The sequence below is a fragment of the Bubalus bubalis genome, chromosome 23, assembly GCF_019923935.1.
Source record: "Bubalus bubalis isolate 160015118507 breed Murrah chromosome 23, NDDB_SH_1, whole genome shotgun sequence".
NCBI classification, from domain to species: domain Eukaryota; kingdom Metazoa; phylum Chordata; class Mammalia; order Artiodactyla; family Bovidae; genus Bubalus; species Bubalus bubalis.
In genome coordinates this window covers 37779481-37797041 of record NC_059179.1, presented here as the reverse complement: position 1 = coordinate 37797041, position 17561 = coordinate 37779481, and the positions used below count along the sequence as shown (strand labels likewise).

General features: G+C 48.8%; 1 protein-coding gene across 1 annotated transcript in view; it reads left to right on the top strand.

The window, feature by feature from the left end:
* The window catches only part of LOC112581570, a 34499-nt gene that overhangs the window by 1973 nt on the left and 14965 nt on the right, over positions 1-17561 (top strand). The gene's annotated exons all lie outside the window — the stretch shown is intronic.

Here is a 17561-nt window from a genome sequence, read left to right as displayed (position 1 = left end):
CATGTCATTTTGCTTAAGGACGAAGACATGCCTGTGTTTGGTGATGAGGTTGCCGTGAGACTGAAAAAATGTCGATTGGGAGGGGGAAAAGAGGGAAGTCCTGTAAGTCAGGCTGCACCGCCCCTAGATTCATCAGTCATAAGTCCCCAGGTCTGGGAACATGTTCCCCTGTGTTGCCAGCTATCCGTTCCCTGCCCTGGGGTCACCCCTGATCCTCTGTGGATTCATCTACTGTGTATTTATGTTCATGTCAATTTCTCTTTATTCCAGGCATAGTCTGTATTGGGGGTGCAGTGAGAGGAGGGTCCAAAAAACCCTTTTGGAAAACACTCTAGGCGAGAGAGGGGTTAGGAGTGTGTTTTCTGGGGTTGTCCGGGCACCTGGCCTTAGGGAGGACCCAGTAGAGATCATGGTGCTGCCTCCTCCCAACCTTCCCAGGGCATATACATACACATTCACACACGAGACAGTCTTGGGCCTCAGCTTTGTGTTCATGTCCCAAGAAGCCTGCCCCTGCCTCAGACTTCAGCTCTCTGATGCCAGCTATGGGCAAGGCTCTTGGCTGGGGTTTCACTCTTAGCAGTTTCTCTCCACCTTGCTTTGTGGCATCCCCCCATCCTTTCCTACAGGCCCAAGGAAACAGGGAGCTTGATCCAGCCTTTTGGGGTAGGGTGCATTTTGAATACTATCTCCCTGGGTCCTAAACTACAGACCACTAAAAATATCATCTCCAGTTCAGAAAACCTTCCTTCACTTAGGCTGTAGGGACACAAGCCCCATTGTGCCCAGGCCAACAGAGAGCCTGAAGCCACAAGGAAAACTGGAAGTTTTTGGGCTGCACTAGCCAGCCAGTCTGGGGTAGAAGTAAAGGTCAGCCCTCTGTTCCCAGAAAGAAGCACCCAGTTTAGGTGGGTTGTAGATCCCCGATCCTGAAGTTGATGGGAGAGGACCCCATTCTCCACAGAAACATCTCCAGGAGGGCTGCAGGTTCAGATTCGCCTGCAGACCAGACCTGTCAAACTCGGCCTTAGGCTCCAAATGGAAACTTAGGGTACTAAAAGCCCCACTCTGTCTGCAGGCAGGGAACGGCCATTCGTAGCACAGTCAATATGAGTGATCTTAGCTGAGGGGAATAACAGGACACGATCTTGAAGGCCAAGGGCCTCCACTCAGTGTCTGGGTGGAGGGGTGAAGCCATCTCTCCTAAACTCTCAGGCTGAGCACTCAAGTGTTACCGGTACCACCTTAAACGCTTTCCCCTGCTTTGGTCAAAATGTGTCCAGAAAGTGTCCTAACGAAGTGAGTGGTCTGGAGCCCAGACCCCCAGCCGCCCTCCCAAAGTAGGACCAGTTGGCCAGGGCAGAGGGCCCAGGCTTCTCCCAGCCTACAACAAGAAACAGGCCACCAGCCTCTTGCAAACTGCCCTGAAGGGGTCTGGCTTTACCCCCAGAGGGCTCTAGTTATCGGCAGGTGTGAGGCTGAGAGAATCTCCTATCGGCCTTCTTGGCGGCAGAAGGACAAGCCAGTTCCTCTGCCACTGTTTCCTGCTGGCCCCACGCCTTTCCTGGGCCCCCGTGAGGACTAAGCGGGTTTCCAGTGAGTGAGGGGCCTCACTCGAAAGTCCTGGAAGGGGAGAGTAATCTATGCTAATTCATGCGCCAGGACCAGGAGCTTGGAAGAGTTGGCACTGCCAGCCTCGACGTGCAGGGGAATTAACTAGGAGAGTAACTCATTAACCAGGCTGGCGGTGGAGGCGCATCAAGTTGCTGGGCACCCTAGTCTGTCTGGACCCAGAGCCTAAGCTGCCCCTAGACTCCGTTCCCTGGACCCAGAGGCTGCTGTTCTCTTTACGTGCGGCTTCCCCAGCCTTGCAGAATTTGGCCTCTCTTTGTTCGTCACCCTTTCTGGAAGGGTGGGTGTTGGCTTAAGTACCGGTGTGAGCAGTAGAGAGTGTTGGGGGGGGCGGATTTTGGAGGTTTTTCCCTTCCACACCCCCAGCCGCTGAGGGTTGAGCTCAGTAGATTTAGCAGGCTGCACTGTGCAGGTAGCTGATCTGGCAGGCACATGATGAAAGTTCAAGTCATTGATCTGTCACTTACTAACTGAGCGATCTTAGGCAACACCACCACCTCTCCCAGACTCCATTTTGTCATCTGTTAAAATCACAGCCAATGCCGCCTGCAAGGCCGTAGAGGGAGTGATAGAACCCCTCTACCTCCTGATCATGGCAGGCAGTTATACATCTGTGTGTGTGTTTTAAAAACTCAGAATTGTGCACAACAAAGGATGAGTTTTACTGTATGTAAGTTACACCTTAGTAAACCTGCCCCCACCCCCGACCCTCCCAAAGCCAGACCTGGATGATCTTAGGCAAAGTTACCTAACCTCTCAGTACCTGTTACATCTTGGCTCTTGAGATTGCTCAGTGATAAACCTAGCTGATCTTCAGGATAAGCCCAGCAAAGTGCTTAGTGTCTAGCATGTAATGAATGAGCTGTAATAAAGGTAGTCCCTGTCTTTGATATTGCTGTTATCAAAGCAAGCTTCCCCTCCAAGGCTTCTCACTGGGCTTCAGGACTGAACAATAAAGTTGTACAAACATAAGCTACTGCTCACCTCATGCTCCTGACATGTTCCCCTCCACCTTCTCCTAAAGGCCAGGGACTTCTTTAAGGGGACGCTGGGGGTGAGAGAGGCTTGCATTTTTGGCTAGGGAGACATCAAAGGGCAGCGATTTCTGGTCCTCTCTCCCATACCATCTGCTCTGAGTTTCCCAGCAGACCCCCTACCTTTGGAGGAGCAAACAGCAGTGCTTTTCCCTCCCCAGGCTCCTGCCAGGCCTATTTGACAACTGGGGTGGATGCATAGGTTCCTGCAACCCAGGATGGACGCCAGGTGCTGCCTGGGCCACTACCTGTTTGACCTTCACCTTCTTGAGCCTCGGTTTTCTTTCTGAAAAGGAAATATAGGATTATTATTATTAGTTGTTTGAGAGGAGTAAGTGAGCTAATGCTTGGCACAGTTGTTGTTGTTCAGTCGCTAAGTCCTGTCCGACTCTTTGCGACCCCATGGACTGCAGCACTCCAGGCTTCTCTGTCCATCACCATCCCTGAGTTTGCTCAAACTCATGTCCATTGAGTCAGTGTCCATTGAGTCAGTGATGCCATCCAACCATCTCATCCTCTGTCGCCCCCTTCTCTTGCCCTCAATTGTCCCCAGCATCGGGGTCTTTTTTTTTTTTTTTTTTCCGTTTATCAAATGTTAATGTCAGGCGATGGCTTTGTACTTGCGGCACTCCGCTAAACGCGGCAGTTAGGAGCCTCCAGATGAGCGGTACCAGCGGTACCATGAGGCTGCACTGTGGGCCCGCCTAGCAGCGCGGGAAGCGCGGATGTCAGTAGAGGGGAAGCCGCTTCCCGGGACCAAGGCATGAGAAAGGTGTCCGGGATGGGGAGATCCTTGGGACCCGGCTAAGAATTCCTCCAACCCACTGTGATTCCCAGCCACCCGGCCTCTCCAAATGCGTAGGACGGCGGTGGGACAACGAAGAAAACAATTAATATCCCAAAAACATTTCTTAAAATTGTTACTACGGCAAATCCCTTTCTGCTGTCCTCCCTCGAGGCCGTTAGCTGGGCTGACGCAGCGGCCTGGGGCGGGTATCCGCGTGCGCGCAGCGGCGCCTAGTGGCGAGGGCCCGGCGCTAGTCGCATCCCCGCTGGCGGCTGAGCCCCCGTGTGCCCCACTGCCAAGACCTTCCCGCAACCGCAGCCTGAGCCGGGAGAGAACGTCCAAGTTGGCTCAGAGAAAGAGAGGGCAGCTTGGAAATCCGTCTCTCCCCCCTCCATCAGCTCGCCGCTTCAAAGTTCACCACCCACGCTTGAATTCCAGCTTCACCCCAGTGGGGCTTCTTTCGGAAGGGTGCAAAGAAGAAGAGAGAGCGGGTAGTGCTCCAAAAAGGACGGCGAGGCCCCGATCACCTGTTGTCGGGGCGATACCAAGCAAATGAGACCACGATTTCATGCGTCAGGTCCTCTCTCCTGCGGCCGGACCACGGTGGCTCAGAATGGGCCCATGCTAGCTTGCGCTGGCCCGGCCTGGGGTAGAGTCGAGAGGGCTTTCCCGTGCGGTTCTCTCCCGTGGGGGTCTCGCGTACGGCTCTCCTAACTTCATGCCCCCTCGCGGCCGGCCGAGAACGCCCCAGACAAGGGTCCAGATGGTTATTACTGGGGTAGTGGTTGATCACGCAGTCGGATAGGGCGGCCGTGGTGACTGGCCCCTTTCTCTGAGAGCCCTTATCTGTCCCAGGGCAAGTCGGCTCCTCCATGAGATGAAGTCGTGGAATCCGAGAGGGGTTCGTTGGAAACCGGTGTGTAACTGTTCAAGGCGTCTACTGGGGGGGCGGGGACCGAGCCTTCCCAGGAGGAATGGACCCAGTTTCAGGCTTCTGCAGCCCCAGACGACTGCAGGAAACACCCTATCTTTCTCCAGCAGTTAGGAGGAGGCTGCCAGCGTCTGGGTCTCGGAGAGCCATCCCTTTTGAGAGCCAGCGTTTCAGGAGCCAGGAACTCCGCACTGATGCAGAAAGTTCAGGACCTGACCCTCGAGTTTACCGCCTTCACTACGCTGAAACTGGTCAATTTCTTAACACACAGGCTGTCCCCTTTTCACTATTGAAAGCAAAGAAACAGATCAACGGAAGTTTCGGTTTCTCTCTCCCTTGGCTACCTTCAAATGAAAGTCTAAAACCCAAGCAAGGATTGGCGTGGGGGCAGACTGACGGACGCAGGAATTAAGGAACTTGGACGCTTTTGCTCAGGCGACTGCCCGGTCAGCGGTGGAAACAGCTCCCTCTCCCCTGCCCTCTCCCCGCTGGTGGGTGTCTAGAGTTGTTGTTCTCCCCTCCAACAGTCCCAAAAGCTTTGGATTCATTGGGCCTCCAGGTCACCGACTATTGCAGGAGCTGCCTGCAGCCGGATAAGGTGACCTGCAGCACAGGGTCACAGGACCAGCACGGGTGGCGGGGAACTCATCTGCTGACTCTTACGCTACCTTCTCTGCTGTCTTTTCGTTTCAGACTGTGCTCTTGACACCCCTCATGGGCCTTGTAACTAGTGGGGCCCAGTCCTTTAAGGACATCCTTTGGGGTGTCAGTGGCAATCCACTTTCAAACCTAGGGACAGTTTCTGAAATGCTGGCGGGCCGCTGGGCCCTCCCTCAGGAACTTGTCTCCTCTTTTTGTACTTCCTTGTTTTCTGGGCTCTGGGGGCTGGACTAGGGCTAAGAAAGATCATGGCTGTAAGAAAGAAACTGGAGGCTTTTTCTCTTGGACAATGCAGCTCTCCAAGAAACCCTGGGAGGATATTGGGAAAGACTTAGAAGAGCAATTCCTCTCCCTGTAACGAATTTTAGCTTTTAAAGGCATGTTTGTGCACACCCAGTTCTCAGTGAACCTCGTCATCTGGTATAGAAGGAGTCATGATACCCATTTTCCAGATGAGAAAATTGAGGCTCAGAGAGGTCATCTGCAAGGAGCCTTGAGGCCGGGTTCCTTCCACTTCCAGCTCCCCAGGGTCCAACGTCAATGCATTCAAGCCAATGAGAAATGGCAGTGAAGACGCGGCAGGCTGACGGGACACGCTGCGAAGCCAGTCCAGGCCCGTAACCCCATCACTTGCTTCGAACTCACTTGCCCACTATTGTCCTCCAGGCCACTGTTTCCACCTTAGGCCTCACCCCACACCCTTTTGCTTCCTCCCGGGTAGTCTTCTGCGGACTAAAGCCCCGAGTTTAGGATCACAGGGTCGGCGGCCTCACTGTGGCCAGTCAGCGCAAGGGCTGACCCCGCTGAGACTTCGTGTGCTCCACACCCTCTTGTTGCTCTTCAAAGAGGCCCTGAAACCTCCGCGGATACCCACAGAGCGGCCCTGCGCCGGGGTCGGAGATCCCGGAGCGCGGCCCGAGGACTCCTCACAGCCAGCAAGACGCCCCGAAAGTCCCTGGCCTAGCGACCGATCTTTGCCTCCCTGGCTCTGCCCAGCCTGAGCGGAGCTGGCCTGGCCAGGGGACAGAAGAGTGGCCGGCAGCTGGGAGCTTCCGAAGAAGCCCACAGTGAGGGTCTGATGGCCCCCTTCCTGAGGAGACCCTCCTCCCGGAGACTTGGCCCTGGCGATCTTTAATTACAGGCGGCCCGGACACGGCCAGGCCGCTCCCCAAGACGATCCAGAAGGTACCTTCTGAAGGTTAGGGCTCCGAAGCTGCTTGGCTGCCCATCACACTTATATTCAGGGGAGGGCACCCGGATCTTGGGCACACCAGGCCCCGCTCCCCTATTTGCATCCCCTCTATGTCTGAGCTGGGGTGGGGGGTGCACGCGGTGCTGCCCGCTTCTCCCGATATCCAGCCAAGCCCCTGGCGGTGGAGGAGAGGCGAGAGTGGGGCCCCACTGCCGGCGACCCGAAGCACAGTTGCGTCCCGCGTGTCCCCCAACCCGGCCACACCCCCGGTGGAGGGGGGACCCTGAGTGGCCGGGCCACAGCCGCCCCCGCACTTAGCCCGGCCGCCAGCCGCTCGCCTGGGGCTGCGCAACAAAGGGTGGCATCGCGGCGGCGTGGGCAGGGACCTCATTGGTTCAATATTAGCTTTTCATTCCAGTCTATTGTGCCCATCTGAGATAATATTGACTCTGAGGTGAGAGCCCACAGACGACAGGGCTTGTCTAACACTCCACGGCAGGGCGCTCGAAGGGAAGAGAACCAGAGCGGAGAGTTCAAGAGGCTGCAAATAAAAGCTTTGGCGCGGCGGCGCGCCCCGGGGCCGCTTATGGCCCCGCCGCCAGGCGCTCCCAGTGGCGTGCGCCCCGGGCCTCCGACTCGGAACCGGGGCTCGGAAGAGGGACTTGGGGTCTGGAGGCCGCTCTGAGGTGGGCCGCTCCTTTCCATCGAAAATCGCCCTCATTTACCACCCTCCTCCCCCATCTTCCACACTACTGATTTTGAGGTTCCACTGCTGGGTAACTCGGGAGAAAAAAGAATTCCCACGCACATTGTTTTAGTTTGCCAGTAAGCCACTGAGCTATTTTTTCCCGTTTAAACGAGGTAATTCTTCAGGGTGACTTCGCTGTCAGTTTCTCCTATTTCCCCCAGTACCAGAAGAGTAAGCACGCAGCGATGGTAGTTAAGCTGCAGGACTGGCGAGTGCGCGGTTAATATCAAATTTCTAACTGCATTTTGCTTTGCTTTGAGTCGTCTCCTGCAGCCCATCCTCGGGTTTGTTAACTGCCTTTCTAACCACAACTTTAAAGGGCCTCCAGAACGTTCAAGTCTTGCATATAAAGATCCGTTTCAATCTCCAAATTGCCTCTAAATGCCTACGTTGGAAAATGGCCCTTAAAGTTGTCTTAGGTGCCCGAGAAAAGAACACTTAACGTTTACACTCGCGGGACAGAAGGCCAGATTCAGGGCTTGCAGTGGTCCTGGGAATGGATGCCCTCAGGTTTCCTTTAGGAAATCTGTGTCTCCCGGTCATTTGGAGTCTGACCTCCTCCGTTAAAAGCATGGTAACTATTGCTAAAAATGTACTAAATACTTGAAATTTGCTAAGAGAATATGAGTTTGGTGCAAATGTAATAGATTTTGCATTGTTGAAATTTGCCGTTTGATACTGGAATACATTCTTAAATAAATGTGGTTATGTTATATATCAAAAAAAAAAAAGAGAGAGAGAGAGATAATCTGTTAACTCCATCACTCCAATAAGGAGCTGATCCAGCACAAAACACTTGGGTGTCTTGTGGGGAGCTGGGATGGCAGCATCAGCACCCAGGAAACACTGTGAGCCTCCCTTCTTCCTTTTAGGTGCCCTGTGCTGAGCTGGGGTTCAGGGACATCCAGCTCCAGCACTTTGGATATTTCAGAGAAGGATATGTCTGTCTAATATAATATATTTTACATACGGGTCATTTGTTTTCTATATTGTTTAATATAGAATATATATTATATGGATTTCATCATATTATGTACTGCTTGGCATATATTTAACCTCTAATATTACAATACTGTATTAGTTATTTAACATCTTTTTATACATTATATATTATACTGTATGTGTAGATAGTTCTTAATATATAAGTGCATATAAATATATTTATTTTATGTGTGTAAAAGTATTTAGGGAAGCCTTTAATCTTCCTGCAAGTACATATTTGATCGTTTTCATGCAACGTTATTTTTAAAAATCCTAATCGAAACCACTTTGACACCAGCCATGTCTTTATAACAAATAACCCTGGAGTCCAATTTCGGCTCCAGGGACCGAAGTGGGGTGGGGGAGGGAGGGAACTCTGCCGTAAGGGACAGCAGGTTCGCTCTGGAAAGTGGTTTCCAAATGCCCAGTCCCTGGGGACCGAGGAGCCGACGTTCTGGACTGGGCGGCCGCCCCCTCTCCCCGCTCGCGCGGTTGTTTTGGTTTTGAGAGAGGCTGTTTAGAGGCTCCTGTGGTCCCTACACTGATGTCATGAATTAAAAATGAATTTGGAGAGTGCAGCATATGCTCGGCTGCGGCGTCTGCGAGAGCAGCGGAGGCCTTTCACCCCGGATTCTGGGCTCCAGACGCCGGAATGACTGCTCCGGCCTCGGAGCCCGACGCGGGCGCGCACGCGGGGCCCGGCTCCAACCTGCAGCCGCCCTCCGCCGACCCCGCGCCTGGAAAAGCTGTCTGTGGCTTAGACCGCTTGCAGATCAGGTGGTCGGCTTCTAATATCTATTAAGAGCCGAAGAAAGCAAGCAGTCGGGAGCTCCCGCAGGAGGGCTGGGGCCAGGTGAAACGGAATCGGGATTTCAGATGTCCCTAGGTTATTAGCCCCACGCCGGAGATCCAGTTTATGGAGGGAGGAAAAAAGATCATTGACGTCTAGTGCCGACTAAAGCATCAGGAAAGAGAAACGCCCCGACTTTACAGCCCGATGAACCTTGAGGGGTCTACTTCTGAGGCCTGGCAGTAGGGAAGAGAAATTGGAGTGGAGGGGGAGGGGGAATGGGGGGCGGGAGGAAGACTTAGAGAAAGGGCAAGAAAAATCAGAGACCGCCAGGAGGCAGGGTGTGGCGAGCTGTTTATTTCTTGAAAGTAGATCTCCCAAATGGCTACCTGGCGAACACCTTGTGGAACAAAGCAATGAAACTCGGCTAAAATCTGACCAAGAGATGGGCTTCTCACTTCAGGCAAAACCCCGGGTTCAGCGAGACCCGGAGTCCTCCTCTGATCTGGTCCAGTCCCCAGCCTTAGGAAAAAGGTTTTTGCCGACGTGGAAGAATACAGACTATGCCCTCGCGACTCGGTCCCTGGCTGGACTCTGGGGTATTTGCTAAGATGAGCTGGGGACCAGGAAGTGGGGAAATGTCTTCACGTTGCTAAAAATAAAGCAACTGACCCCTCCTCCTCCTCCTCCCCCCCACGGCTACAGTCTCGGAGCCTGGCTGCCTGGGGAGGCGTCTGAACACGCACAGGACTCCGGGGCTTCCAGATGAAGGGTGGATCACAGTGCCAACCATGTGGATCTCCCCCAGATGGACTTCAGCACATCTGGCCCATCTGTAGTATTTCCTTCACCCAGGTGATTTGTTTTGCCCCTGCCCAGGGTGGTAGAAAACTTTGTTCTAATTGTGGAAGTGTTAAGAGTTCCATGTTTCTGCCCCTTGCTCTGAGCCCCCACCCCCTCAACCCCGTCCTGGTTTAAGGAGCAGATGCTCACGTGTGCTGGGAACAAGAAAGGGTCTTTTTCATTGTGCATTTGCCACCAAAGCATCTTGCATGAGACGGTCCATTTCTATCACTCATGGCACCTGCCAAGGGTACTGGGCTAAGCACTTATTACAAGGACCTATCTCATCCAGTTTTCAGAACAATCCATCAAAATACTTCTCACTTTCTAGATAAGAAAATAGGGGCTCTGAAATGTTAAGAGATTCACCTAACGTCACACACAGCTAGTAAACAAAGGGGTCTGGATTCCAAGCCCGTCTATCTGATTCCAGTATCCCACCCCACCCCCACCATCCCACCATCTCATTTCCTATCAAAACATCTCCCTTTCCCCAGCGAGGAAGTTCCACAGGGTAAGAAAAGAGAGAACACTTTGCTCTTGAGTCCACCAGAGTCTGGATCCCCCATTCTCTCCAGAGCATTTATTCCAGTTCTGGAAGAGACAATAAGCAGTTGGCATATGGCTAGTATATACGGTGCATAAGGAGTTTGTTCACACCTCACTTTAGTCATCCCTCCCACCAGCCCCTTCAGGTGGGTATGGCCACTATCACTACAGTTTAAAGAGGCAGAAACAGGCTCAATGAGGTTGAACTATCAGTACATGATCACTGCCCAGTCAGTTCACGCAGAACCCTGGCACTGGCCTGAGCTGGCTTGTTCCAAGCCTCCCAGCTCCACAGATACCACATATGAGACCATTTAACCAACAGAGTTAGGCCTTGCATTCTGTTGTGGAATTGCTAGGTTGTTTTCTCTTTGTTTTAAGTATTTCTGCGAATGTTATTTTGGGATTCAAAACTTTTTCTTCATTTCTGCCCCTCTTACACACATTCTTTCTCCATGTACGTACCAATCTGTATCGCAGGACCGTCAAGGAAACAGAACAAGGAGTTGCGGCTATCTGAGTTCAAACGTTAGAGACCATAGTGTACAGATTTTATCTACAATTTTTGCTGTATTATTATTTGTATATTTTGTTCAATTACCATTTGCTTTACTTGCATCGCTCAAATGTGTGATCAGGAGTTTAAAGTTGCATATATGTGTGTATTTTTTCATGACTTTAATAGCATTTTTAACTCTTGCTTGGACAATGCTTTTCTTTGCTAAGATTTAAGGGGAAGAGTTGGAGGTTGGAGAAATCCTTTGAGCAAATAATTCCACATCTAACAGGATAATTGAGACTCCAGATAGGAAACAGCTCAAGGTGTCTCTGACTTTGAGATGATGTACCATGTCCCCTGCCACCAGCAAGTCCTTAGCCAGGGAGTGTGTTCTCAGCCTTCAGGTGGCCACGGCTCCATCCTCACACTCATTCTGGACAGTCTTCACTGTCCCCAAGAGCCATGGCCCCACCTCCCGTGAAAAAGCTTTATTTGTTCTCATTATTATAAAATTATATGTATATCTGTATACTAGACTAATGCTCCCTGGTGGCTCAGATGGTAAAGAATCTGCCTGCAATGCAGGAGACCCAGTTTTGTCCCTTGGTCAGGAAGATCCTCTGGAGAAGGGAATGGCTGCCCCTCTCCAGTATTCTTGCCTGGAGAATTCCATGGACAGAGGAGCCTGGCAGGCTATAGTCCACGGGCTTGAAAAGAGTCAGACACACCTGAGCAACTAACCCGTACACACATACTAGATTAGAATATATTAGTAACAATCACTTAAACCCCTCGTGACCAGAGGTCCCTGCTGTCAGCATTTGGGATGTTAACTTCTGACAATCTTGGAAAAAAAAAGAAGTTTATATTTATACCTGTTCATTGCCAGTGTTCTGGTAAGGAAAGGAAAGGAAAGAAATATACCATATGATTCTATATTTACTATATTTACTATGATTCTATGTTTACTATATTTACATGAAGTTCATAACTGGGTATAGAATTCAGAAGAGTGGTTGCCTCCGGGAGAAGGTTCACTGAAAGGGGAACAAGGGAACTTTCTGGGATCCTAGAAATGTTCTATATCTTGATTTGGGCCATGGTAACACATACAACTGCCAAAACTCACCGACCTTAAGACCTGTGTATTTTACTGTAAAATTTTATGCCTCAATAAAGAAAAAGAAAGGAAAGAGTCCTGGAAAAATACTATAGCAAAAGACCAAACTAGGAATATGGGGAAGGAGAAAAAGAAAGCAAGAGATGCTGAGCTAAGACAAGGCAAATACAATATCTGGAACTAAATAGAAGAGGGTAATAGGATTGGCTATCCACCTCCCAGTGCACCAGCCCTCTGCACTGCTTCCCTCTGCAGGACAGCAGTTAAGTCCAAAAGGCCTTAAAAAGGGAACACAATCGGAAGATCCAGCTGGGCCCACCACCTACCAAATCCCCCTCTTTGATGCTGTTACTCTTTTATATTTGCAATGAGGCATTGCATTTCCTGATAGAGGCAGGGGATGGAGGTGAAGGGGTGGGAGGGATTTATTTGGATTTTCGGTATTTTTAAAGGGGGGTAAGGTGGTGAGGATGTGTGTGTGTATGTGTGTGTGTGTGTGTCCCTTGGAGCCTAATAAGAATCTGCATTGGAGTCAGAAAGGGAGATTGAAGGTCTTAACTTTCAAATAGATTATGTTCCAAAAGTTTCTTTCTTAATCACTATCTAGGACTCAATACGGAGAAGGCGATGGCACCCCCTCCAGTACTCTTGCCTGGAAAGTCCCATGGACGGAGGAGCCTGGTGGGCTGCAGTCCATGGGGTCACTAAGAGTTGGACACAACTGAGCGACTTCACTTTCACTTTTCACTTTCATGCATTGGAGAAGGAAATGGCAACCCACTCCAGTGTTCTTGCCTGGAGAATCCCAGGGACAGAGGAGCCTGGTGGGCTGCCGTCTATGGGGTCACACAGAGTTGGACACGACTGAAGCGACTTAGCAGCAGCAGCAGCAGGACTCAATATGCTTGCACCTCATAGAAACGATGTTATAAATGATGGTCAAAGTTCCAAGTTTCTCTTCCCCCAAAGTCTTCTAAGTGAACTGTTCATAAGATATAGAATTTTATACTTGGTATAAACATAATTATAGTGGTTGTGTGCCCCATAAAAAAAAAAGGAAGAAAGCAAAATTCTTTTCTTTTTCCAGAAACATATCTTGCTATCTTCAAGGCACTATGTTGACATCTTATAGGTATTTGGGTAGAGGTTGTCATGATTTTTAAAAAACAGAAAAATAGAAGTGAATGTTAACTGACAAGGGAAAACACATTTCAAAGTAGGCAGAGTTAATGGGATAAGGAATTAGATGAAGACTTATGGAGAGACTGTAAGAGGTCCTGGGGCACTTTGAAGGTTGAATGGCCCTAAATCTGTTTCTACTTCAAAATATATGTCTTCTCTTTTCACTGCTACCAGAGTATTATAGTTTGACTTCTCAGTCATGATTGGGGTTGGCTGGTTGTCCTTTACTTTTAAATAATTTGGAGACAGTAGAGGAGGGTAAGACTTACAATTCTAAAGAGAAAAGGAAAGGAGGTTTAGAAAGTATGTGAGCTTAGAAGAAGGATTGTCAGAGGTAGATTCGAGCCAGTAGTGATGAAGGAAAAAGCATAACCTGAAGCCAGTGGGGAAGAAAGAAAAGGCGATTTCCCCACCAGCCACCAGGTGGCGAAGTTGGCTCAGGACAGCTTGGTGGCCATCTTGAAAGCAGATTGGGCTAGGAAGCCCTGTGCTCTCACAAGGATGGGGCCACTTAACATTTATAGTATCAGGGGATCATTTATTCATTTAACCAATATTGGGCATTTACCATTTATAAGGAAATTTGCAATTGACTTGCAATTAACAGGGTTAAGAAATTTAGTGAATTATGATCCTTACCTTCAAGGGCTAGTTGGAGAACTAGAAAATTTAATGTGCTCAGACTTGAAATTTCCTGTTTCCCCCCTATCAGTAAGTTGGGGGTAATAACAGTGCAGGCTTTACTGACCTCACACAACTGTTGTTCTAAGGCTAGAATATGATGAAAGTGAAAGTGAAAGTCGCTCAGTGGTGTCCAACTCTTTGCAACCCCATGGACTATACAGTCCATGGAATTCTCCAAGCCAAAATACTGGAGTGGATAGCCTCTCCCTTCTCTGGGGGATCTTCCCAACCCAGGGATCAAACAGGTCTCCCACATTGCTGGTGGGTTCTTTACCAGCTGAGCCACAAGAGAAGCCCAAGAATACTGGAGTTGGTAGCCTATCCCTTCTCCAAGGGATCTTCCCAACCCAGGAATCATACCAGGGTCTCCTGCATTGTAAGAGGATTCTTTACCAACTGAGTTATCAGGGAAGCCCTAGAATATGATTAGGGAGTAAACATGCCTTTGTAAAGTATAAGTGTTAGGCAATTACTTGTGAAAATGATTTTCAGCTGTGTCCTCCCTTTATGGTCAATTATTCATTCAACAAATGTTTATTGTGCACTTAGGCTGAGCAGGCACTGTTGTGGGCACTGGGAACATAGCAGTGAAGAAAACAGACAAAATCTCTGACATCCCTTAGTAGGACCTTCTGATGACATGAATAAGGCTCATCAGTCATGTGATGTGAGAGAGGCAGAAAGCTTACAGCTAAAATGAACCTATATATATACTGTTTAGAATATTGAAAAATCAGAAACAAACCAAGTATCCTTTAATATGGGACAGGTTTTTTTTAAATTATGATGCTTCCATACTACAGAAAACTGTGTAACTGTTAAAAGATGGAAGTTAGCTATCTGTGTATAGTATTATGGAAAGATTCCCAAAGCCTGTTAAAGGTGAGGGAAACAAGTTCCAGAATAAAACATAGTATGATCCTATTAATGTTTCAAATAAACACTATCTGTTTGTGTTTTATTCACATTATAATATAAAGTTACATGTGGATACTTACATGTAAACTCAGGGAAAAGTTCTTGAAAGATACACAGCTGACAACCATGTTATTTTAGGGTAGGAGAGCTGACATGGTTGGGAATGGTGTGGACCAGGGACTTTTACAACCTGTTGTTCAGTTGCTAAGTCATGTCTCACTCTGACATCCCATGGACTGCAGCACGCCAGGCTTCCCTGTTCTTCACTATCTCCCAGAGTTTGCTCAAATTCATGTCCATTGAGTCAGTGATGCTCTCTAACCATCTCGTTCTCTGCCACCCCTTCTCCTTTTGCCTTCAATCTTTCCCAGCATCAGGGTCTTTTCCAATGAGTCAGCTCTTCACATCAGGTGGCTGAAGTATTGGAGCTTCAGCATCAGTCCTTCCAATGAACATTCAGGGCTGATTTCTTTTAGAATGGACTGGTTGGATCTCCTTGCATTCCAAGGGATTCTCAAGAATCTTCTCCAGCACCACAGTTCAAAAACATCAATTCTTCAGCGCTCAGCCTTCTTTATGCTCTTTACAACTTAATGATGGTAGTTTCTGACAACAAGGGTGCATTTATGCATTATGTAATTAAATAAGGAGACACATGCATGTGGGTACAATTGAGTTATAGCAGTATGATTACAGATGACAATTGTTACTCTTTTAATCTCCTATAATGTTGTTTTAATATGTCTATAGAGAGATATACACATAGATGAGATGATGCCAAAACATAAAAGGTGGAATTAAAACACTGTGTCCTGGCTCAGAAATCTTGCCTCTCCCCACCCCACCTGCAGTTTATAGTGAAACTTTTTCTAAGAGCATCATGGGATGTTGGAATAGAAACACTTGATCTCCCAGTTCTGAGGCCCATGTAATTATTTCACAGTTAAGTAGCCTCAAGGATCTTTGCTAAAGATATGATTTCATTATGAGAGCATCATGCCTCTTCCAGCAGTAACTGAGCTTCAGCTGGAGCCAACGCAGGGGATCTGGTATGGGATGGGTGGATCCCAACAGGGTCCCCTGGTTCCCAAAGCAAGCCAAGTGAACTAGCTTTAGCTTTGGCTGGTCTCTGAAAATCAGATCAGGCATCCTGGCTGAATCTCTTCCATCATCTCTGTGACCTTGGGCAGGTCTTTGCTGCTTCTGAGTTCAATGGCAGGAGCCGCACTATACGGCCTGTAACATCATTGCTGCTCCTAAGCTTCGGATTGCTATTGTGACAAGTTGTTGAGATCACACTGTTCACGTGCACGTGCTGTATGCTGGGACCAAGAAGCAGAAAAGCAAGGTCACTGGCTGTAGGGAGCTGTGGTGGAGTCAGATTCTTGTGGCAGTGGGGGGCGGGGGGAGGGGATGTTGAAGCTGATGAAACTGCTGGAAAAGTGGACTCAGAAGAGAAGCAGGGAGATCCTCCTCCACTTCTTTGCCATCTCTGGCTCTAAATCTCTTGGAGAAAGCTGGCCTGTGTTATTCTAGCCCCTTCGTTCCGAAGCTAAGCTGGTAGCAGGGCCCCTAGCCATGCTGGGTGGCTTCAGGTCCTAGAGATGAACCACATTCATTTTATTTAGGAAAAAGAAAAAAAAGAGTCTCAGTGAGGACAGGGATAGTGGGGGGTCAGGATGAGCTTTAGGAGGACTGGAGATAGACCTGGGCCTTTACAGTCAATCCACTGAGATTCAACACACTCTTAGCGAGCACCTACTGTTTACCAGGCACTTGGCTAGACTGTGGGAGCACAGACGTGAATCAAACACAGGGCTTACAGAGCAGGGATTCAGTGGTTAGAGGCCTGTCCGCTAACCACTTAGAAACAGGACACAGGCCTGTGCCCTTCTTCAGGGAGCCCCGAGAGAGCAGAAAGCTGGGGGTGTTAGCCACTCAAGAGCCAAGCCAGTGTTGCCCCAGAGCTGCTGGTGGAAGCCCAGGCACCCTAGACACTGAGTCAGGGGATGGGGATCAAAAGTCATCCTCAACTGTGCAGAAGACTCCACGGGTTCCCTGTGTCCCCGCCAATCTGGAACAAAGGGAACTTGCTTCCATGGGCTGCGGGCAGGGGGTGGGAGTGGGGGTGGTGGTCCCCACACCAAAGATTTAAATACTTATGCTGGTAGAATTGTTAGTTTTCTCCTTTCTGGAGTCTGAGATATGTCTCTTTTCAAGAAAAACCTTCCTCATTCTCAAGGTTATGGAATTCTTATTTTTAAGTTTCTTTTCCAACTTCATATCATTTTTTAAAATGTATACATCTTTAATACATTTATTTTTGTTTTTTCTGTAAATGTGGCATAAGGTGAAAACCGACTTTTTTACCCTCCAAACAGATAACTATTTCAGCATTGTTTATGGAAAAATCCGGTCCTTCTTCACTAAGAAGAAATACAATCTTTGTCATATATAGACATATTTTATTTCGTTCATTTGTCTTCTTCTATCCTATTCTCTATTTTATCCATTTATCTATCTGATATTCCTACAACATTGCCATAAGTTTCCCTGGTGGCTCAGACAGCAAAGAATCTGCCTGCAATGCGGGAGACCTGGTTTTGATCCCTGGGTTGGGAAGATCCCCTGGAGAAGGGCATGGCAACCCCCTCCAGTATTCTTGCCTGGAGAATCCCCATGGACAGAGAAGCCTGGTGGGCTATAGTCTATGGGGTCGCAAAGGGTCAGACATGACTGAGCGACTAAACACACAGCACAACATTATCATACTGCTTAATTACTCTGACTTTGTAATAGCTTTTGAAATCCAATAATGCAATCCTCTTTTTATTCTTTTATAAAAAATGTCTATTCTCATGTGTATGGCTTAGATAAAATTTAAAATCAACTTGTCTGTTCTTTTAATCAGAAATTGTATTGAAATTGCATAAGAATTATAAACTAATTTGGGGAAGAACTGAAATCTTCACAATACTTAGCAATCCCAAGCAGAAGAGTAATTTACTTCA